Source organism: Narcine bancroftii, chromosome 9, assembly GCF_036971445.1.
Source record: "Narcine bancroftii isolate sNarBan1 chromosome 9, sNarBan1.hap1, whole genome shotgun sequence".
Taxonomy (NCBI): domain Eukaryota; kingdom Metazoa; phylum Chordata; class Chondrichthyes; order Torpediniformes; family Narcinidae; genus Narcine; species Narcine bancroftii.
In genome coordinates, this window is record NC_091477.1 from 40001065 (window position 1) to 40025368 (window position 24304).

Consider the following 24304-nt stretch of genomic DNA (forward strand, 5'->3'; position numbering starts at 1 on the left):
ACATGGTCTTTGCCCTCAGACAGCTCCAAGAAAAGTGCAGAGAACAAAACAAAGGACTCTACATCACCTTTGTTGACCTCATCAAAGCCTTCGACACCGTGAGTAGGAAAGGGCTTTGGCAAATACTAGAGCGCCTTGGATGCCCTCCAAACTTCCTCAACATGGTTATCCAACTGCACGAAAACCAACAAGGTCGGGTCAGATGCAGCAATGAGCTCTCTGAAGCCTTCTCCATTAACAATGGCGTGAAGCAAGGCTGCGTTCTCGCACCAACCCTCTTTTCAATCTTCTTCAGCATGATGCTGAAACAAGCCATGAAAGACCTCAACAATGAAGAGACTGGCACGGATGCCAATCTCTTCAATCTGAGGCGCCTGCAAGCTCACACCAAGACACAAGAGCAACTTGTCCGTGAACTACTCTTTGCAGACAATGCCGCTTTAGTTGCCCATTCAGAGCCAGCTCTTCAGCGCTTGATGTCCTGTTTTGTGGAAACTGCCAAAATATTTGGCCTGGAAGTCAGCCTGAAGAAAACTGAGGTACTCCATCAACCAGCTCCCCACCATGACTACCAGCCCCCCAACATCTCCATCGGGCACACAAAACTCAAAACGGTCAACCAGTTTACCTATCTCGGCTGCACCATTTCATCAAATCATGGATCGACAATGAGATAGACAACAGACTCACCAAGGCAAATAGCGCCTTTGGAAGACTACACAAAAGAGTCTGGAAAAACAACCAACTGAAAAACCTCACAAAGATTAGCGTATACAGAGCCGTTGTCATACCCACACTCCTGTTCGGCTCCGAATCATGGGTCCTCTACCGGCACCACCTACGGCTCCTAGAACGCTTCCACCAGCGTTGTCTCCGCTCCATCCTCAACATCCATTGGAGCGCTCACACCCCTAACGTCGAGGTACTCGAGATGGCAGAGGTCGACAGCATCGAGTCCACGCTGCTGAAGATCCAGCTGCGCTGGGTGGGTCACGTCTCCAGAATGGAGGACCATCACCTTCTCAAGATCGTGTTATATGACGAGCTCTCCACTGGCCACCAAGACAGAGGTGCACCAAAGAAGAGGTACAAGGACTGCCTAAAGAAATCTCCTGCCACATTGACCACTGCCAGTGGGCTGATATCGCCTCAAAACGTGCATCTTGGCACCTCACAGTTCGGCGGGCAGCAACCTCCTTTAAAGAAGACCGCAGAGCCCAGCTCACTGATAAAAAAACAAAGGAGGAAACACCCAACCCCAACCAACCAATTTTCCCTTGCACCCACTGCAACCGTGTCTGCCTGTCCCGCATCGGACTTGTCAGTCACCAACGAGCCTGCAGCTGACGTGGAGATTACCCCTCAATAAATCTTCGTCCGCGAAGCCAAGCCAAAGAAATGTGGATGAAAATGGGTGAGGGCAATAACACGAAATATGATTCTACTGTTATTTGGATTTTGGTATGCATATATTTTGATTAAACTCAATGAATTTTGGAGAGGCCAAGCAAAAGTAGTTTGTTGTATGAAAGTGGTCTTGCTGAAAGAAATTAAATTATAATCTTGCCATTCATAAAATACACATTAATATTCTAAAAATTCTGTGCTTTGTTCAGATTGGACTTGCTTTTGGCTTCTAGCAACCTGCAGTGCACCAATAAAGTAATTTTAGGCCACTTGGGAAGATTAGGAAAAGATAAATGAGATAAGTGGATAGGTGTTGACAGATATATACAAATACATTAGGAGAGAAATAAAACACAAGCATATAGTTATTTGAAAAAAAAGGAAAACAACAAAGTATTCCTTTAGAGGTTTGGCTATTACCAGGGCATTTTTGTAAATCATATTCATGGCTGTAGGATAATCATAAAGGATGGAAAAATTAAGAAAGTAAGAATGCTGTACTTCTAATTTAAAATATAAACTAGGAGAATAAAGAATGGAAGCAATGTCTTAAGTATTGACAAAAAGCAAAGAACGCAAAAATATTTGCACCTTGAGTTGATGGTAGTCATATAATGGGGATCATTCCAGAAATCAAGGAATTGGATGATGGAAAAAAAATGATTATTGTGGGAGACTAATAAACGTAACAATGGAAATTGTAAAAAGATGGAAAGTTTCTATTATGTATTCAAAATAGTTCTACTCAAATGTTCTGTAACTAAATGATCAGAAATCATTCCATTTCATATTTTAAAAACAGATTTGGAATATCTCAGCAAATCACAATGCAAATAAAGATGAATAATTGATTCTGATATTTGGTTTCAAGAGAAGTTGTAAACCAGTGTTTTTAAAAATGTAAGTTTAAAGGAATTAAAAAAGTGATTGTATTTGAATAAAAACTTAAACTGTTCATGTACAAATCTATAAGCTATGGCGACACAATTAGCATATCGGGTAGTGCAACGCTGTTACAGTGCCAGCGATTGGGACTGGGGTTTGAATCCTGCACTGTCTGTAAGCATTTTGTAAGTTCTCCCTATGTCTGCATGGGTTTTCCCCAGAGCTGGTTTCTTCTCACTATTCACTAGGCTATTTGGGTGTAATGAGCGGCCTGGGCTTGAGGACCGAAAGGGTTTGTCACCATGCTGTTTGTCTCAATCTTTTTTAAAAATTAAAAAATTTTAAATTTTAATTTAAACATCTTTCTTGGTCAAGAAAGATGGCCAACATGAGGGAAGAGGAACAGTATCAAACAGAGGATCTGCACCAATGTAAAGTGTAAATAGTATAAAGTAAAAGCATTACAAAATATTCAAAGAAGGAAATATAAATATTTCTAAATGTATTGAGAATGGTTAAAACAAGAATTTAACTAGGGATAAATGGATCAGTATTGCATTGAACTTGTCTTAGCTATAAACCTAGAGGTTTTAACCAGTTTCAAAGATCAGGATTCATTTCTGACTTTGTGTTTTCTGTGTGGAATTTGCTGGTTCTCTCTGACTGCTTTTCCTCACTCATTCTGAAGCTGTGCAGGATGGCAGGCAAATTGGCTAATGTAAGTTTCCCTTACCTGTTTGATTTTCATCTCCTGTGATGCTTTAAGAAATTGCCAATCTTATAAATATTTATAATCAATAAATTGGCCTTCAGTGGTAGGGAATACATTGGTCAGCATCCTCGAAGTAAAGAAATGTAATATCTTCTCAGTCCTTGAAAGTACTTTGCCCATTTCAATAGATTGTAATGCTTGGTCCTGGATTTCTAATCCAGTGGAAGCACCCTCCCTACATATAGCTGTTATGGTCTCATTCTTCAAAATTATAATGAATACAGACCTATTCAATTCAATCTTTCTTCATCTCAGGAATAGAGTATGCTTTGAGTGTATCCTTGAGCCTTTTCCTCTGTCAGTCAAATAATTAAGGTGTTTAGATTGGTATGTTCTCAGCATTCTGGTTTTGTGCATGCAGCCAATATGGTCTGCTCAACCGAGCAATAACTAGGACCTCAATGGTAGCTATCTGGGCTGTAATGCAGAGTTATAAAATTAATGCTGGCTTCAAGGTTTTTAATGTGGGGGGGGGGGGGGGAAGAAAGGAATAAAGTAATTTAAGAGGGTTTTTAAGGAATTTAGGACTATAGAGAGTGCAAAGACTTGATAGAATGGTACCAAGGATGAGGGACTTGGAGAGATTAAATAAGCTAAATGTATCAACATTATTGGAATTTTAATAGAGATGCTCTAAATCATAAGATTTTAATAAAATACTGTTTTTGTACCAGATGTATTGGTAACCAGAAGAAGCAGATTTGAGATAACTGACAAAAGAATTGGAGGTGATAGATCCATCTAAGTGGTTTATTATGATCTGGAATTACCATCTAAAATTGTGGAAACTTTTTCAGTAGTAATAAGCAAGAATAAGTAATTTAAAATTAATTTGTAAGGCTATGCTATGTGAGGGAAGCAGTTGCAGGGGAGAATGAAAGAAGAAAAGACAGGATGAAATGATTGGATAGGCCTAAAATGAATCAGTCTATATGTGTTGTAATTTTAATATTGTAGACCACTTTTATCTTTAATCATGAATGTATGTAGAAATATGTTACAAAGGCCTTTTCACATTGGAAACCCGTTTAAATTGGTGTGTGAACAACCCATTTTAAAATCCCAGAAGGGTCATTCACACTGAACCAAGAAAAACTTGTTTAATGTGCCCTTTCACATTGCTTCCCCATTACAGTGGAGCAAAGAGGGGCCCAACCTCCAGCAGTGACATCCTGAATTACGTATTACTTGCGTGCAGGGCAGTAAAATCCTAGTGGGAATAAAGCATATACGTGCACAATTTATGAAAGAGAGTGGGGGAAAAACATGCACAATGTATAAAAGAGCATAGGAAAATAAATGCACAATATAATAAAACATGCACTCAGTTTATAAGAGAGTGTGGGAAAATCTGTAAGTGTTGATTGAAAGAAGTGGATTTCAAACTTTTTCTTTCCACTCACCACCTTAAGTAATCCCTTATCTATTACCTATCATTGAGGGCTGGTGGTGGGCTGTCAGTGAGGGAGCAGGGCTTTAGACTTTTCAAACTGAGGACAAATTCACAGACCAGCTTGGTCACAATCTGGCAGACCTAGTGTCAAACCTACGTCCCTGAGCCTATATAACAGGCCGTCCTTCATGATACCCGTTGTTTTACATTTTCCTTGTTGGCCCTGATCGAGAGGAGCTCCTGCATCTCCTGATTTTTGTTTTTCCCCCCATCCCTCCCATTTGCCACTATTATCTTTTGATCACTATTAATTCACACTCCTGCCATGCTTGAACCACTGTACCTGCCTTCACCACCTCTTCAAACTGACTAACTGTCATGCCAGGAGGTCGCATGCATGCAGTGAACATCATCAATGTGTTACTAACGGGACCCAGCAAACCAGGTCACTCATTCACACTGGAGATAAAATTTGAAATTGATCAGCTCTGATACTACCTCCCTAGGCGGTTGAGTCCCAGGTCGAAATGGGCCCTCATACCAGTTGGGGAGAGTTCGCACTGGTAGGTGAACTGCTAAATTGCCATTTAATTCATGTTTTCAAGCACTAATGTAAAAGGGGCTAAACTGGCATTTTGGTGAATTACGTCTATTGTAGCTGAAAACTAAATTATTTAGGTTACTTCCACTTCTCTGCTTGGATTGCTTACTCATGTACATTCAAAATCTGATTAACATTTTGCTTTCTCCCTTTTTCAAGTTGTTTTGAAATCTCATAGCTTTGTGTGTCAATTAAATTTCCCTTTTCTCTTCATTGTTCTACAGAACACAATCATACCCTATTATTTTCCTCATAATAATAGCCCTAATCTGGCAACATCCTTTTAGCATACTCTTCTGGCACATTTTGAGGTGAAAAATGATGTGGCGGTGAAGAAGACCACCTCTTCTCCAAATGATTAGGTGCTGTGTCTTTTAGTGGCTGATGTGAGGAGAGTATTAGGCAAGGTCGACCCATGGAAAGCTGATGGCCCATATAACATTTCCAGCAGAGTGCTCGGAATGTGCAGCTCAGTTGGCAGATGTTCTCACCGACATATTTTGCATCTCCCTGAGCAGCGCCATGGTTTCAATGTGCTTGACGAAGAAGTCGTCGGTGTCCTGCCTAAATGACTACTGTCTTGTCGCACTCACATCTACTGTCATGAAGTGCTTTGACAGTCTAGTCATGGTCTCATCAAGCTCCTGCCACCCCCTCACTGGACCCTATAGAGATCCAACTGCTCTATAGAAAATGAAGTTGCCACCACCCTCCATCTTAGCCCTCATTCATCTTGAAAATAAGGACACGCATGTTTGAATGCTGTTTATTGACTGCAGTTCAGCATTCAACACAATCAAACCTCAGTCCCTGGTAGAGAAGTTGAGCCTGTTGGGCCTAAACACCTCCCTCTGCAATTGGATTCTTGGCTTCTTGACAGGGAAACCTCGGGGCAGTCCAGATCAAAAACAGCATTTCTAAGACCATTACACTGAGCACAGGGGGTGCCCTCAGGGCTGTGTGCTTAGTCCATTGCTGTTCACTCTACTAACTGATGACTGCAGCAAAACACAGCTCAAACATCACCAAGTTCACTGAAGATACGATCGTGGTGGGCCTTATCAGCAAGAATGATGAGACAACATGCTGAGATGAGGTGCAGTCAGTGACTGGCATAGAGCCAACAACTTGCATCTGAATATTAATAAAAAAATATATATTTGTCGACTTCAGGAGGGCCCGAGGGGATCACTCTCAACTGACCTTTGACGGCTCTACTGTTGAGGTCGTCAAAAGTACCAAGTTTCTTGGTGTGTAGTTGGTGGAGAATATCACTTGGTCCTTCACACTAGCTCCATGGCCAAGAAAAGCCAGCAGGGTCTCTACTTCTGCAAAGGCTGAGGAAAGTCATCTCCCACCCTCCATCCTCACTACATTCTACAGAGGATATATTGAGAGCATTCTGAGCAATTGCATCACCATCTGGTTTGGAAACTGTACCACCTGTAAGATCCTGCAGAGGATAATGGGGTCAGTGGAGAAGATCACTGGGGTCTCTCTTCCTATCATGATGGACATCAACAAGACACAACACATGCGGAAGTCAAATAACATTATGAAGCATTTACACACCACTCTTGTAAACTTTTCTCCCTTTTGCCATTTGGAAGGAGGTACTTGGGCCCACATGTCCAGATTGTGCAACAGTTTTTTTAAATCTCCAAGCCATCAGGTTCCTTAATCCTTATGTGTATTAGTATATTATGATTTTCCTCATGGTTTTTTAAAATGCATTATGATTTATTAGTTAATTCCTATTTGTGTAAATCTGTTTCATGGTCCTGGAGAAACACTCTCATCTTTACTATGTTATTAGTGGTTATGGTATGAATGATAAAGTTGACATTATTTCTACAGTGTGGCAAGTTGAACTGTGCACACTGTCCACCTGTGGCTATTAGTTTTAGCATGTCTCCTTTATTCTGGGAATGTTTCCCTTTGCTATCGTGAATATTTTTGCCTTCTGTCCACTTACCTTCAATAGATGTTTATCAACCATGGCTAAGCATTGATCTACTTGAGGTGACCTGTGCATTGTTTTTTATTTCTGTGCATTTTCAGGAGTAACTCTGACTATGAGCAGCTGTAGATCATGTAGAATAGCAGTGTTAGATTGAAATGTTTAGAATGTACACAACCATATAAATTTAAAGTTGTATGTAATCAAGAAGCGTGATCAAAAGTGGATTTCAAACTTGTTCTTTCCATTCACATGCCATCTTAAGTAATCCCTTACTAATCACTGCTACCTATTCGTGGGGGCTGGGGAAATCTTGAATAGCTGTACAAGACTGAACCAGTGGCGCTGTTTCCACTGGCAGGTGAGGGTAGGACTGGGTTCAGGGGTATAGATTTAAGGCAGTTAAGGAGGAACTATTTGGCCCAGAGAGTAGTGAATCTTGAATTCTTTGCCTAAGGAAGCAGTAGAGGCTTCCTTGTTATATTAATTTGAGACAGATTTTGCAGGGGAATTAAATGATATGGGGAACAGGCAGGTAAATAGAGCCAAGTCTCCAGCCACATCAGCCATGATTGGAATAAATAAAGCAGGCTTGACAGGCCAGAGAACCTACTTCTGCTCCCATTTCTTGTATTATTGTTAGATACTGACTTTTCACATCAAATCTGAAGATGAAAATATCTGATGGCTTTAACATTCTTGTTTATGATACCACATGAATATATATCTAAATAAAAAGCATTTAGAATGTTATCTATTACAACACATTAAAATAAATTCCTCCACTAATTTGGCTGACTACCAGTAATGCAATCAGCAGAAATTGCACACTCTTAGATGGCAGTTTCTATGTGTAAAACTTTTGTTTTTAAGATGGCTGGAACTTGGTTCTATAAATTTGGGTTGTTTTGGACTGAATGCACATTTGAACACATTAATATCCTAAAACTCAACTTGACTGAGTGGCACTGATGCGAATGTTAGAGCTGTGCCTTACAATTCCAGCAGCCCAAGTTTGATCATGATCTTTGGTTTCTGTAAAATTTAAATATTTTTCTCATTACTCTAGTTTTTTTCCCCAATCACATGTGTTGTTTGATAAATTTGGACATGCAGCATGGTAACAGGCCCTTCCAGCCCATGAGCCGGTGCTGTCCAAGTGCCCTAGTTAACCAACAGTACATTTTGAAAGGTGGGGGGGAAACCAAAATGCCTGGAGGAAACCCAGGCATACATGGAAATTCCTTGTGTCCAAACTCCTTACAGATGGCATTGGATTCAAACCTAGGTCACTGATGCTGTAATAGCATTCGCTAACCGCAACACTAACCTGCCACTCATTCAAAATAAGTGATTGGTGTAAATTCCCCAGGGTGAATAGTAAAATCCGAGGGTGGGGGGTGAGAGGGGGTGGAGAAGAGAAGGGAGAGTGGGATGATGGGAATGTGTGGAGGTTTAAATGGAATTAAAGGAAATGAGTGGTTGAAGATCAGAATGGACTCCAGTTTAATCAGTCATGTATGATTCTGCTAACTGAAAAGAACTGTAGCTTTAGGGCTGTGGTGGAACTACTGTATAGTTATTAGCACTGTATGTATCAATGTACTGTATGGGCTGGCCCACCCCCTGCACATGTGACCCCCCCCCCCCCCCCAAGAATCCCCACAAAGGCTGTTATGCCCAAACTCCTCCTTCAGTACTGTCCTTTGAACTGGACCAGCAACATGTGAGATGCGATGTCTTATGGTGATTTTAAACCTATTAATCACAACTCTCAGTCTAATGTGGTTGATCAATAGCATTACGGTTTAATCACCATAAATTTTGTGCCATGGACAAGGCAATGCAAGCAGGTAAACTGAACACTGACCCTAAAGATCTGGAGGCCTCCATCAAATTTGATCAATGGGTGCACTGCCTCAACACCTTCATGAGATGCAGCAATGTGCAGAGTGGGAAGATTAATGAGACCAACTTTTCACTCAGGTTGGCCACCACATTCTTCAGATGATAAGGGACTGCAATACATGGCTGCAATGGAGCTCCTACAGAGATAGTATCGGACCCTGGCGAATCTATGCCAGGTACCTTGTGGCAATTGTAACCAAGTGCCTGGTGAGTCGATGGATGAATACATGCGGGCACTGTGGGAGCTGGGGCAAGCCTGTGGCTATAGAGAGGTCTCTGGTGCTGTCCACTTAGAGGAACTGATACGTGATGCATGTGTGGCTGGATTGAAATCTGATCACATCAGACAGAGACTCCTAGAAAAGGGTGATCAAAACCTACAGAAAGTTGTTGACCTGGCAAAAGCAATCAAGACAGCGCAGCTGAATGCGGAGGTCTTCTCTGGAACTGCTGCCATCATTGAGCATCCTAAGTGCTACTTCTGCGGCCATACTAAACATCCCCGCAAGAGCTGCCTGGGCTGAAATGTCACATGTTTTGCCTGTGGGAAGAAGGAACCCTACAGGAAAGAATGTAGGTCCCAACCTTCCTCCAGCAGCTCGACTTCTGGTTGCAGGGAATGGCTCAGTGGGACCATGGTGGCATCACTTCTGGCAGCGAGAAGCAGCACTGTTTGCACAGCATGGGGGAAGCCATCTTGGTGGGTGTCCCCCGAACAAGTACTACAAATGATTTGGACAGCAACCAGATGTTGGCCTTGATTACCCTGGACTAGGACAGCCCACATCAACTAGCCAGGACCATGTTGGACATCAAGATAAACTGTTGCATCACAAACTGTCTGTTTGATACTGGGAGCAGAGAGCTTCATTCTCCCTGGCACAGTACAGCATTACTCCATCACTGTAAAGCCAGTGAAGTATAAAATTGCCCTGGCCTCCAAATCCCACGCTACCAATTTCCACAGCAGCTGCACTGTGACATTGGCTGCACGTGGCACTGAGTACAAGAACTTTAAGCTTCTTATGCCTCAGCTCTGTATGGCAGTCATACTGGGATTGGACTTCCATTGCCAGCTTGAGAGTGTGCAAATGCAGTTTGATGGGCCACACACTGCCCCCCCCCCACCCACAGAGAGCAACTACCAATTTTTAAGCCACCCACCCTCCCCTCTGAACATGACCTGTGACCTGTCCATCCTCTAGGTCCCACCGCTGCCCCTGTTCAAGTACCTCACCCCTGATTGCAGGCCTGTCACTACCAAGAGCCGGCGATACAGCCCTGGGGACAGACCCTTCATCAAAGCTGAAATTAAACTACTTCTGGCTGAAGGGATCATAGAACCCAGCACCAACCCCTGGAGGCCACAGGTTGTAGTAGTTAAGGGCAGAGAGAAACACTGTAGGGTCACTGACAATAGACCATAAATCTATTTACCCAGCTGGATGCCTGTTCCCTCCCCCAAATCACTGACATGGTGAACGAGATCGCCCTGCACTGGGTCTTCTCAACCTTTGATCTAAAGTAGGCTTGCCACCAACTCCCAATCCACACAGAGGACAGCTTGTGCACTCCCTTCAAGTCAGCCGACTGCCTTTACCACTTCTTCTGAGTCCCCTTTGGGTTCACCAATGGGGTCTCCATCTTCCAGAGGGATAATGTACCAGTGGATGAATACAGGCTAAAGGCCATGTTTCCCTATCTGGACAAGACCATCTGAGGCCATGACTAACAGGATTATGACTAATCTACAGAAATGTCTCCCGATGGCCAAAAGTCTCAATCTCCTGTACAACCAAAAGTGTGTGATCAGCACTTCACACCTGGCCATCCTCCGGTGTGTGGTGGAGAATGGCGTCATTGGGCCTGACCCTGACTGTATGCCCCACAACCTCAAAAGATGCTTGGGGTCTTTTCCTACTATGCCCAGAGGATCACTAATTATGCAGACAAAGCCTGGCCCCTGGTGAAAACACCCATTTTTCCCCCGTCAGCAGAAGCCCAAGCGGTGTTCAAACGCATCAAGGGTGATGTCGCCAAGGTGGCAATGCACACTGAGAATGAATCCATCCCTTTCCAGATGGATCTAGCTTTGCCTTGGCTGCCACACTCAACCAGGCAGGCAGGCCCTTCCATGGCATTTATTTCCCTGGACCATCCAGGGCCCCAAACTCTGGCACTCAGCAATTGAGGAGGAGGCCCAGGCCACAGTGGAAGCTGTGGGCCACTCGAGGCACTACCTGGCTGGCAAACTGTTCACCCTGCTGACTGACCAACATGCAGTCACCTTTGTGTTCAATAACAAAAAGCAGGGAAAAATTAAGAACGACAAGATCCTAAGGTGGAGAATTGAACTGTCCACCTATAACTACAAGATCTTGCACCAGCCCAGGAAGCTCAACGATGCCCTGTCCCAAGGGACATGTGCCAACGTGCAGTTGGACTGCCTCCAAACCCTCAACAACAGCCTCTACCACACCAGGGTCACCAGGCTCTACCATTCATTAGAGCTCGCAACCTCCCTTGCTTAGTTGAGGATATCGGGGAACTGATCTGGACCTGCCAGGTCTGCACTGAATGCAAACTCCAATTCTACCAGCCAGACGAAACTCACCTGATTAAAGCCACCTGCCCTTCCTAATGCCTGAGTATGGACTTCAAGGGTCCCCTCCCCTCCACCAACAGGAACATATACTTCCTCAACATTATCAATGAATACTCACTTTTCCCTTTCGTCATCCTTCCCAGACATGACCACGGCCACAGTCATAAAATCACTATGCAGCATATTCACTCTGCTCAGATACTCCTGTTATATCCATAGTGACTGGGGATCCTCATTTAAATGAGGAACTGCTCCAGTACCTGCTGGCCAAGGGCATAGCAATGATCAGGACCTCAAACTATAACCCCTGAGGGAGCAGCCAGATAGAAAGAGAGAATGCCACTGTTTGGAAGGCAATTCTCTTAGCCCTTGAGTCGAAAGGCCTGCCCATCTCCCAGTGGTAAGAGATCCTCCACGCTATCAGTTCCCTCCTCTGTACTGCTACTAATGCGACACCGCATGAAAGGCTCTTTTCCTTCCCTAGGAAGTGAGTGTCTGGAACTACACCTCCATCCTGGGTGGTGATCCCTGGGCATGTCCTGCTCTGGAGGCATATCAGGAGCAACAAAGCTGACCCTCTGGTCGAGAAGGTCCACCTCCTGCACACAAACCTCCAAAACACTTGGGTACAGTATCAAGAAGGGTGGCAGGACATGGTTTCCATCTGTGACATGGCACCTGCAGGTGACCCACACCCCCCTCCCCGGACCAACCAATCAGCATCCCCTCCCTTTATGACCGCCAGTAGTGTAACAGACCAGCTGACCCCCACTAATCTCACCTGGCGCTCTGCCTCAACCCCAGACTGAGCAACCTCAGTCCTATTAACACCCCCAGCCTCCAGAGACGTGGCCTGTCGCGCAAAGAACCACCCAAGAGCCAGCATCTAAGCCACAGCAGGCCCTGTGATGGTTACAACGACAGATGAGACCACCGGACAGGCTGAACCTGTAATGGATATTGATTCGCTTCACCCTGCTAGACTGTTTTAAAAGAAGGGCAGAATGTGGTGGAACCACTGTATAGCTATTAGCACTATCTGTATGAGGGTACTGTATGGGCTTGCCTCCCTCTGCACCTGTGACTTCTCCTCAGAATCCCCATAAAGGCTGTTAGCCCAAATTCTTCCTTGGAACTGGACCAGCAACATGTGAGATGTGATGATGTTTTAAGGTGATTAAAGCCTATTAATCACAACTATCAGTCTAAAGTGGTTGATCGATAGCACTACAAGGACTGCATTTGGTTGTAAGTGTGCTGATGTCACTATTTGATGGCTTTAATCCTATGAGCTGCATCAAGGTGCTGGGCTGAACTGCTTTGTGTTTTTTGTGTTTTGATCTGAACTACAGTTGACAGTTTACCCAAAATTTAAGATCAATCTTTGCATATTTTAATGATCAAGTATTTAATTGTAGCAGTGAAATATTGAAGCGACATCTTAGTGATTTAGTGTTACATTTTACAAGATTGGGACATTGAATTGGTTTTAAGAATCGAGGTGAGATGTCATTAAATTTGTACTCCATTGACTCTCAGGTTAATTGTGAAAACAATCTAAATTACAAGCATGCTGCTGAATTGTATTTAGACAAGACCATGACTTGAAGTGAACAGTTTTGTATGAGAACTGCATCCTAAATATATATAGGATTTGATTATTTCCCAAATATGTTTGTTATCCCATTAGTATATTTTTTAAATATTTTATTTAAAATGTTAAATCACATAGAAATATATATATAATATATGTATGTATTGATATCAAATGACACATGAATATTTCCATCCCTCCCCCTTTTCCTAATCTAATGCTTATAAAAAGATAAAGAACTTTTATATATAAATTGATTTAATTTTGGAGTACAGGTTCACCACTCAGACCAGATATTGAGAGATATTTAAATTTTTAAACCAATACTTTTTATATATGGGCTCCATGTTTTGAAAAAGAAATGATGTTTATTACGTAAATTGTAAGTAATTTTTTCAAGTGAAATACGTGAACACAATTCTGTGTGCCATCTCTCTAACCTTAAATCTATATTAGACTTTCATGTAGTAGCAATGCATTTCTTTGAAACAACTAAAATTCATAAAAATTCTATTTGGTACAAAGTTACTCCTAATTTAATACAAATATTTTTAATATCTCCTAGTAGCAAAAATATCATAAGATCCATTGGGAATGTAACTCCTAACAAAGCCAAGTAGAATGAATAAAAGAGCCTTCTTTACTACATCTAAAGCATAAATCTGATAATATTGAATTTTAACTTCTTAGATGTTAAGTATAATTGATGTAAAAGATGTATTTTACTAGCCTATACCTAACATTAATAATTTTAGTCATACTTTGTTTACATATCTCTTTCCAATGATTTTCATCTATTTTAACATTCAGAAATAAGATTCCCATTTTAATCTATAAATTCCCAGTTTTGGAGCTTTTTCTGAAGTAGTCTATACATTTCTGAAATAAATGTATTGATACCTCCATTAGTTATTAATAATTCCAATTCATTCTATCTAGGTAGGTTAAATGATTACCTAATTTTTAAATTAAAAACAATTCATTCTGTTTAGGCAAGATTAAATTATGGCCTAATTTTTTAAATTAAGCTCTTATTTGATAATAAGTAAAAAGTGTAAGTCAATTAAAGTGTTGTAGCAAATATTCCAGTAAACTTCATATTCTCCTTCCATTCTTCCAAAGAATGGAGAGGTGATCTATACTATTTCTGTTTTATTCCTAACAAAATTTTTAAATTTCCTAATATTTACAAATTACCAGTATTTTTACAGAGTCTAAAATAGCAACTATTTTTAATCTTGACTGTCTAATGGAATACAAATGTGACAACAATCATTTTAGAACAATGAAATCCTTTTTAAATGGAGTAAAACATGACATCATTTCTGAATTGTTTTGGAATTTTGACTAGACCTCTACCAACATTGATTATGCTTTTATTTTAACATCATGAAGAATGACATCAGTCCGATACTCTTTCTATTATGAAATACAAGAAGAATTTTTTTTGCTATAGATCTTGCTGATGCCTTTTGGTTCTCGCAGTAACCCCTTTTTTCTAAACCCATCCTTCTCTCAGATATGCTGGCTATTGTGACTTTTTCAAAAAACAATGGCTTATAAAATGTAATAATGTGCAGGTGGCAGAAGGGACCTGTACACAGATTGATATAATAGTCTTCTGACATGTTCTGTCCAACGCCTTACCCCCACTGTTTTGAAATGCCTCTAATCAGTGACATTTGTAAATGAGTTTAAAAAACCCCACAAAATATACATTTTAAAACAACATATAATCATAGTAAATGTTTTTGAGTAAGGTCCATTGATCCTGTCAAATAAGTTGCATTAGATGCCTTAACTGGCATAAAGCTAAGGGGTTAACTCTGGTCTATGCACTTCCACAATGTAATGCACAGGTCATTGTGTGCACTGCAGATTACTCGTGAGTCATTAGCACAATCAAGACCCGAATATTTTCAATAGGATGGTTTAAATTGTACCAGTACCATGCATAATTCATGGATGGAGATTGATCAGGAGATCCCTGCAAGAATTTGGTATCTTATTCGGTTGAAAATTCCAAAATTATTGTTGTATCCAAATGATCCAGATTAAATTCATGATTATTTAATTTGTAGGCTATCCTTGCTTGAGTACTGTACAGTGTGAATGTGTTGGTTAGTAATTCTGTATGCAGAGTCCTTTGTAGAAGATTGACCACAAGAAATAATTCTTCGGTAAGATAGAAAGTTGATTTGAAACTAAGGTATTAAAATAAGGAAACATGAAGGTATGAGTGAGTTAAGTCTGATCGCTCATCAAACATAGCTCTCCAATGGTTAACATCTGAGGAACAAATGCAGGAACTGCAATATTTGTGTAATCTTAAGCAAAAACAAAGAAGGAAAATTAACCCAACCATAGCTAATTATAGAAATAATTGGATTGGGGGGGGGGGGTCGCAGCATGGCAGAAATAGCGAACATGGGAGCCAATTAGAATTTAGCAAAATGATTGAATTTGAGATTAAAAAAAAAGTCTTGAGAGTAAATTCTTAAGGGACAAAAGTGGATTGTAAAGTTTCTACAGTATCTTAGAAAGCATATAAACAGGTGCTTTTTAAATTTTATTTATTTCTTGCACTGAGTCATATCAATAACAACATCCACAAATGATCATCATCAATATATGCACTGTGACGTTTACCCCCACCCCCTTCAAAAACCAATAAATAATAAAACACAAAAAACAAAGTCATACGGGCCACTTTCACATATTTAAATCTTATTGTGCTCCTAATTATGTTGTTTTAAGAGATGGAGGTTTGTGGTCGACATTATCCGACATTTTATGTACGGTTCCCAAATTTGTTCGAATAATGTACACTTGTCTTTCAGATTGTGTGTAAATTTTTCGAATGGAATACACTTGTTTATTTCTGTGTACTACTGTTGTATACAGAATTTACAATATGGAAAAAAGAAATTGGGGAAACTAGAATGTTAGCTTGATTGATATTGTTAGAAATGGTGGCACAGTTCAGAATCAGAATTTATTGTCATGAACATGTCATGAAATTGGAGAGGAGTCACGTGATGGAGTAGTGGCCGGACGGTGAACTCCAGCCCTCTCCAGAAAAGTCGGGAAAAACAAAGGAAAACACAAAGGCACAGAAATAAAAGTTAAAGAAAAGTGAGCATAAAGGTGGAAAGAAGATGGCGACTAGGAATGTGGATGAGGGTAGCGCAGTGGATGTTGTCTATATGGACTTCAGTAAGGCCTTCGATAAGGTACCACATGGAAGGTTAGTTAGGAAGGTGCAGTCTTTAGGTATAAATTTTGAGATAGTCAAATGGATTGAACATTGGCTGAAAGGGAGAGGCCAGAGAGTGGTAGTGGATAATTGTCTGTCAGGTTGGAGGCCGGTGACCAGTGGTGTGCCTCAAGGATCTGTATTGGGCCCATTGTTGTTTGTTATATACATTAATGATCTAGATGATGGGGTGGTGAATTGGATTAGTAAATATGCAGACGATACTAAGATAGGTGGAATAGTGGATAATGAAGAAGGTTTTCAAGGATTGCAGAGGGATTTGGGCTGCTTAGAAAAGTGGGCTGAAAAATGGCAGATGGAATTTAATGCTGATAAGTGTGAGGTACTTCATTTTGGTAAGAAGAATCAGAATAGGACATATGTGGTAAATGGGAGAGCATTGAGGAATACAGAAGAGCAGAAAGATTTAGGAGTAACGGTACATCGTTCCCTGAAGGTAGAAACTCACGTGAATAGGGTGGTGAAGAAGGCTTTTAGTATGCTGGCCTTTATCAATCATTGCATGGAATATAGGAGTTGGGAGGTGATGTTGAGATTGTATAAGACGTTGGTGCGGCCTAATTTGGAGTTCTGTGTGCAGTTCTGGTCGCCTAATTATAGGAAGGATATAAACAGAGTGGAGAGAGTGCAGAGAAGGTTTACCAGAATGTTGCCTGGGTTTAAGCATCTGGAGTATGGGGAGAGATTGGACAGATTGGGTCTTTATTCTTTGGAGCGTAGAAGGTTGAGAGGGGATTTGATAGAAGTATTTAAGATTATGAAAGGGATAGACAGAATGGATGTGGATAGACTATTTCCGTTAAGAGGAGGAAAGTTTAAAACAAGAGGACATGAGTTAAAAATTAAGGGGCAGAGGTTTAGAGGTAACATGAGGGGGAACTTCTTTACTCAGAGAGTGGTAGCTGTGTGGAATGATCTTCCGGGAGAAATAGTGGCGGCGGAGTCAATTGTATTATTTAAGAAAAGGTTGGACAGGTATATGGATGAGAAGAAGATGGAGGGTTATGGGCATTGTGCAGGGAGGTGGGACTAGAAAGGGGTGTTTGGTTCGGTGCGGACTAGAAGGGCCTAATGGCCTGTTTCCGTGCTGTAATTGTTATGTTAAAAAAAGAAAAATCGAAAGCAACGGTAAGAAGAGAGGAAGAGAAGACAACGGAGGAAGAAGGTGAAGGCCTTACCTGTTTGAAGAGGCCCACGGTGGAGAGAGAAACCCGCTCCCTCAGGTCGGTAGATAGTGGACTACAAAAATGGCTCGCTGAGCCGAGTAAAAGTGCGCAACCGCGCATGCGCGAGGAGTGCGCGATGCGCATGAAAAAAACACACCGACTGGAGGGGGGACCAGCTGGGGAGTCGATCTCCACAGCCGGCAACGACAGCTGCAGAACACCTGCTGCAAGAAGAGAACACAGAAGACAATGGAAACAAGAAAGAAGAGAAGAAAAGGGCAACAAAGAAACAACAGATGGCCAACCCAGAGGAAGAAGAAGAGGAAGAGGAAGAGTACAGTGAAATAGAAGAAGAAGAGAAAGGCAAGATAAAGGTTGTACTTTCTCTTATTAAAGGATACATGGAGTCATTTAAAGAATGGCAAACACAGGAATTTAATGATTTAAGAAAAAGAATAAACAACACAGAAGAGAAAATGAATAAAATAGATATGACCTTAACAGAAATGGGAAAGAAAATGGACAAGATGGAAGAGCGGGCAGTAGCAGCAGAAATGGGGATAGAAGACTTAAAAAAGAAATTGGAGGAATCTAATAAAAAAGCGATAGAGACACAAGAACTGTTAGCTCAAAAAATAGATATAATGGAAAATTATAACAGAAGAAATAACATAAAGATAGTGGGCCTTAAGGAAGATGAAGAAGGCAAGAATATGAGGGAGTTTATAAAAGATTGGATCCCTAAGACCCTAGGATGTCCAGAACTACAGCAAGAAATGGAAATAGAAAGGGCACATAGAGCATTGGCCTCTAAACCACAACCGCAACAAAAACCAAGATCTATTGTAGTAAAATTCCTAAGATATACTACAAGAGAAAAGGTACTGGAGAAGACAATGGAAAAAGTAAGAGAGGGCAACAAACCACTGGAGTATAAAGGGCAAAAAATCTTCATTTATCCAGATATAAGTTTTGAACTCCTAAAGAAGAGAAAGGAGTTCAATACAGCAAAGGCGATTTTATGGAAGAAAGGGTATAAATTTATACTAAAGCATCCAGCGGTATTGAAAATATTTATTCCAGGACAACAAAACAGACTATTCTCGGACCCAGAAGAAGCACGAAAATTTGCAGAACAATTACAAAATAGACTGAGGGATGAAGACGGGTAATGAGAGTAAAAATGATCACGATTGATATGTATGTGGGTAAAGAGGTATAAGAGTGAATAGATACAATGTGCATATGTGAATGTATCTGTACTTAGAGGAAAATATAGATAGTATAGACAAGAATTAATAAGGGAAGGTAATGGAGTAGAGAGAATAAGGAGGGAATTAAAAGAATGACCTTTGTTACATATGAAAAGTGAAATCTTTTCTGGGGGGGGCTGGGTGGGGGGAAATAGCAGTCACTGCAAAATCAGTTGACGCTTGCGAGTGGATTCGCAAACCCAAATGGAGAGGGGAGATGTGGTTGTCCGACAAGGGATAAAGGACAACTCAGGAGGGGAAGGGGAGATTGGGGATAAAGAAGATATAAATAGGAGAATAAGGAAAATGTTGGATGTTGTAGGAATGTTGTCTTATAAAGAGTTGAAAATAAGAAAACAGAAATGGAAAAGGAAGAAAGGTAATGATGGAAAAACGGAAAGAGAAGATAAACAAAGTATAAAATGGCTACGCTGAACTATATGACTTTAAATATTAATGGAATACATAACCAAATTAAAAGGAAGAAACTACTAAATTTACTGAAAAAGGAAAAAATTGATATAGCATTTGTCCAAGAAACACACTTAACTGAATTGGAGCACAAGAAATTAAAGAGAGATTGGGTAGGACATGTAACAGCAGCATCGTATAATTCAAAAGCAAGAGGAGTGGCTATATTAATTAGTAAAAATGTGCCATTTAAAATAGAAGAGGAAATAATAGATCCAGCAGGGAGATATGTTATGATAAAATGTCAGATATATTCGGAGTTTTGGAATCTACTTAATGTATATTCACCTAACGAAGAAGATCAAAAGTTTATGCAAGATATCTTTTTGAAGGTAGCTAATACGCAAGGGAACATACTAATAGGAGGGGATTTCAACCTGAATTTGGATCCAAATATCGATAAAACGGGGGGAAAAAAAAGAAAGAACAAAGTAACCAAATTTATAATTAAATCAATGCAAGAAATGAAACTTTTCGATATATGGAGGAAACAAAACCCAAAAGAAAAGGAATACTCATACTACTCGGCTAGACATAAAACATACTCAAGAATAGACCTATTTTTGTTATCAGCTAGTATGCAGGATAGAGTAAGAAAAACAGAATATAAAGCGAGAATACTATCGGACCATTCACCCTTAATATTGACAGTAAAGCTAGAGGACATCCCTCCAAGAATGTATAGATGGAGATTAAACCCCATGCTACTTAAAAGACAGGATTTTAGAGAATTTATTGAAAAACAATTAAAAATGTATTTTGAAGTAAATACGGAATCAGTGGAAGATAAGTTTATACTATGGGATGCAATGAAAGCATTCAACAGAGGGCAAATAATAAGTTATGTAACCAAGATGAAGAAGGACTATAATCAGGAAACAGAGCAGTTGGAAAGGGAAATAGTAAACATAGAAAAAAAATTAGCAATGAAGGAAGATACAACTAAAAGAAGAGAATTGGCAGATAAAAAAATAAAATATGAAACATTACAAACATAAGGTAGAGAAGAATATAATGAAGACAAAACAGAAATATTATGAACTAGGTGAAAAAATGCACAAAATCCTAGCATGGCAGCTTAAGACAGAACAAGCTAAGAAAATGGTATTGGCATCAAGGAAAAAAGACAAACAAATTACATATAATCCAAAAGAAATTAAGGAAAACTTTAGAGAATTCTATGAACAATTATACCGAACTGAAAACGAAGGGAAAGAAGGGAAAATAGATGAATTTTTGACTAAAATTGAACTACCAAAACTACAAATAGAGGAACAAAATAAATTAACAGAACCATTTGGAACAGTAGAAATACAAGAGATAATAAAAAATTACCAAATAATAAGACACCAGGAGAGGATGGATTTCCAATAGAATTCTACAAAACATTTAAAGACTTATTAATTCCGCCCCTCCTGGATGTATTCAACCAGATTGATGAAACACAAAGCTTACCAGATTCATGTTCTTCTTTGGCTTGGCTTCGCGGACGAAGATTTATGGAGGGGGTAAAAAGTCCACGTCAGCTGCAGGCTCGTTTGTGGCTGACAAGTCCGATGTGGGACAGGCAGACACGGTTGCAGCGGTTGCAGGGGAAAATTGGTTGGTTGGGGTTGGGTGTTGGGTTTTTCCTCCTTTGCCTTTTGTCAGTGAGGTGGGCTCTGCGGTCTTCTTCAAAGGAGGTTGCTGCCCGCCAAACTGTGAGGTGCCAAGATGCACGGTTTGAGGCGTTATCAGCCCACTGGCGGTGGTCAATGTGGCAGGCACCAAGAGATTTCTTTAGGCAGTCCTTATACCTCTTCTTTGATGCACCTCTGTCTCGGTGGCCAGTGGAGAGCTCGCCATATAACACGATCTTGGGAAGGCGATGGTCCTCCATTCTGGAGACGTGACCCATCCAGCGCAGCTGGATCTTCAGCAGCGTGGACTCGATGCTGTCGACCTCTGCCATCTCGAGTACTTCGACGTTAGGGATGAAAGCGCTCCAATGGATGTTGAGGATGGAGCGGAGACAACGCTGGTGGAAGTGTTCTAGGAGCCGTAGGTGGTGCCGGTAGAGGACCCATGATTCGGAGCCGAACAGGAGTGTGGGTATGACAACGGCTCTGTATACGCTTATCTTTGTGAGGTTTTTCAGTTGGTTGTTTTTCAAGACTCTTTTGTGTAGTCTTGCAAAGGTGCTATTTGCCTTGGCGAGTCTGTTGTCTATCTCATTGTCGATCCTTGCATCTGATGAAATGGTGCAGCCGAGATAGGTAAACTGGTTGACCGTTTTGAGTTTTGTGTGCCCGATGGAGATGTTGGGGGGCTGGTAGTCATGGTGGGGAGCTGGCTGATGGAGGACCTCAGTTTTCTTCAGGCTGACTTCCAGGCCAAACATTTTGGCAGTTTCCGCAAAGCAGGACGTCAAGCGCTGAAGAGCTGGCTCTGAATGGGCAACTAAAGCGGCATCGTCTGCAAAGAGTAGTTCATGGACAAGTTTCTCTTGTGTCTTGGTGTGAGCTTGCAGGCGCCTCAGATTGAAGAGACTGCCATCCGTGCGGTACCGGATGTAAACAGCGTCTTCATTGTTGGGGTCTTTCATGGCTTGGTTCAGCATCATGCTGAAGAAGATTGAAAAAAGGGTTGGTGCGAGAACACAGCCTTGCTTCACGCCATTGTTAATGGAGAAGGGTCCAGATTCATGTAAAACAGCAATAATTACAGTAATACTAAAACAAGGGAAAGATCCACTCTCACCAGCGTCATATAGACCAATATCTTTGCTAAACACAGATTATAAGATAATAGCTAAACTATTAGCAAACAGATTAGCAGAACAGGTACCGAAAATGGTAAATTTAGACCAAACTGGATTTATCAAAAAAAGACGCACAACAGACAATATTTGTAAATTTATTAACTTAATTCATGCAGTAGAAGGAAATAAACCACCTGCAGTAGCAGTTGCTTTAGACGCAGAGAAGGCCTTCGACAGAGTAGAATGGAATTATTTGTTCAAAGTATTGCAAAAATTCAGTTTACCAGAGAAGTATATTAATTGGATTAAAGCATTATATAAGGGACCGTTAGCGAAAGTGACAGTAAATGGACATGTATCAAAGCAATTTAACTTAAGCAGGTTAACGCGGCAGGGATGCCCACTATCACCTTTATTGTTTGCGCTAGCTATAGAACCACTAGCAGAATTGATAAGAATAGATAATAATATAAAAGGAATAAAAATAAAAGACAGGGAATATAAAATCAGTCTATTTGCGGATGATGTTATAGTGTACTTAACAGAACCAGAACTATCAATAAAAGAATTATATAAGAAATTGAAGGAATATGGAGAAGTGTCGGGTTACAAGATAAACGTAAATAAAAGTGAAGCAATGCCTATGAATAATGCGGATTTCTCAAAATTTAAGAAGGAATCTCCATTCAGGTGGCAAATGCAGGCAATAAGATACCTAGGTTTACAAATAAACAAAAATCTAGGCCAATTATATAAACTCAATTATAATCCACTAATGAAAAAATTACAGGACAATTTAGAGCATTGGAAAGATCTACCACTAACACTGATAGGAAGGATAAACTGTATTAAAATGAACATTTTTCCAAGGATATTATACTTATTTCAGGCATTGCCAATACAACTGACAGAAAAATTCTTCAAAGAGTTAAAGAAAATAATAAGGAAATTTTTATGGAGAGGGAGGAAACCGAGGATAGCACTAGATAAATTAACAGAATGGTATAAACAAGGAGGCTTACAATTGCCAAACTTTAAAAATTATTATAGAGTAGCACAATTAAGATACCTATCAGATTTTTATCAAACAAGGGAAAAACCAGACTGGACGAGATTAGAATTAGATAAAATAGGGGAAAAGATACCGGAACACATATTATATAAATGGGATGAAAAATTGGTACAACATAGAACTTCTCCAGTATTACATCATCTCCTCAATATTTGGAAGAAGATTCATGTAGAAAGAAATAAAACAAATTATCAATTACCAAAACTAATATTGACGCAAAATAAGCTACTCCCTTTTACAATAGATAACCTTTCCTTTAGAGAATGGGGGAAAAAAAGGGGATTAAAAGAATAGAAAATTGTTTTTCAGGAAGTAGATTCTTATCCTTTGAACAAATAAGAGATAAGTACAATAGAACTGGAGATACAGCGCTGGCATATTACCAACTGAGATCCTTCTTGAAGGATAAATTAGGAAGCAATTTGAGTTTACCAGAGGGAAGTAACCTTGAATATGTGATTACAGATACAATGTTAATCAAAAGATTTATAACAAATATGTATATTAAACTGCAAGAAAAGGAGAATGAGGAAACAAATGGTAAAACTAAACAAAAATGGGAACAAGATTTAAATATAAAGATAAAAAAGGAAACATGGGAGAAATTATGTTCTGGAACGATGAGAAATACAATAAATACGAGGCTACATATGATACAATATAATTGGTTACACAGACTATACATTACACCGCAAAAGTTAAATAAATGGGACCCAACAGTATCTGATAGATGTTTTCGATGTAAAAAAGAAATGGGAACAACAATTCATGCAATCTGGACATGTGAGAGAGTAGAAAAATTTTGGGATGTTCTCAATCAGATATTAAATAAAATAACAGAAAACAATATACCAAAGAATCCAGAGATCTTTCTCCTAAGTAACATAAAATACAAAGAATTTGGAATTGATTTGGAGGATGCACAAAAAAAGATTTGTTAAGATAGCCCTAGCCGTAGCAAAAAAATGTATTATGTCAACCTGGAAATTGGAAGATAATTTGAAAATACAACAATGGTATATAGAAATGAATAAATGTATTCCATTAGAAAAAATAACATATAGTTTAAGAAATAATATTGAAATATTCGAACAAATATGGGAGCCTTACATTAAATACAATAGCGAAAACCTACCGGGGACAAACATTATCTAAGTTGATGGAAGGAGAAGGAAAGAAAAGAATGGACTCAGTAGAATT

At 40.0% G+C, this 24304-nt stretch overlaps 1 protein-coding gene across 3 annotated transcripts in view; it reads left to right on the forward strand.

Moving 5' to 3' along the window:
* Positions 1-24304, forward strand: part of cpeb4b (cytoplasmic polyadenylation element binding protein 4b) — a 118418-nt gene that overhangs the window by 10262 nt on the left and 83852 nt on the right. Inside the window, exon 1 of one of the 3 annotated variants that reach the window (XM_069898863.1) lies at positions 12300-12704. The exons of the other annotated variants lie outside the window; for them this stretch is intronic. The gene's annotated coding sequence lies outside the window, so the exon portion shown is untranslated. Of the gene's footprint in view, positions 1-12299; positions 12705-24304 lie in introns of those variants that run through there. 3 annotated transcript variants of the gene reach the window in all.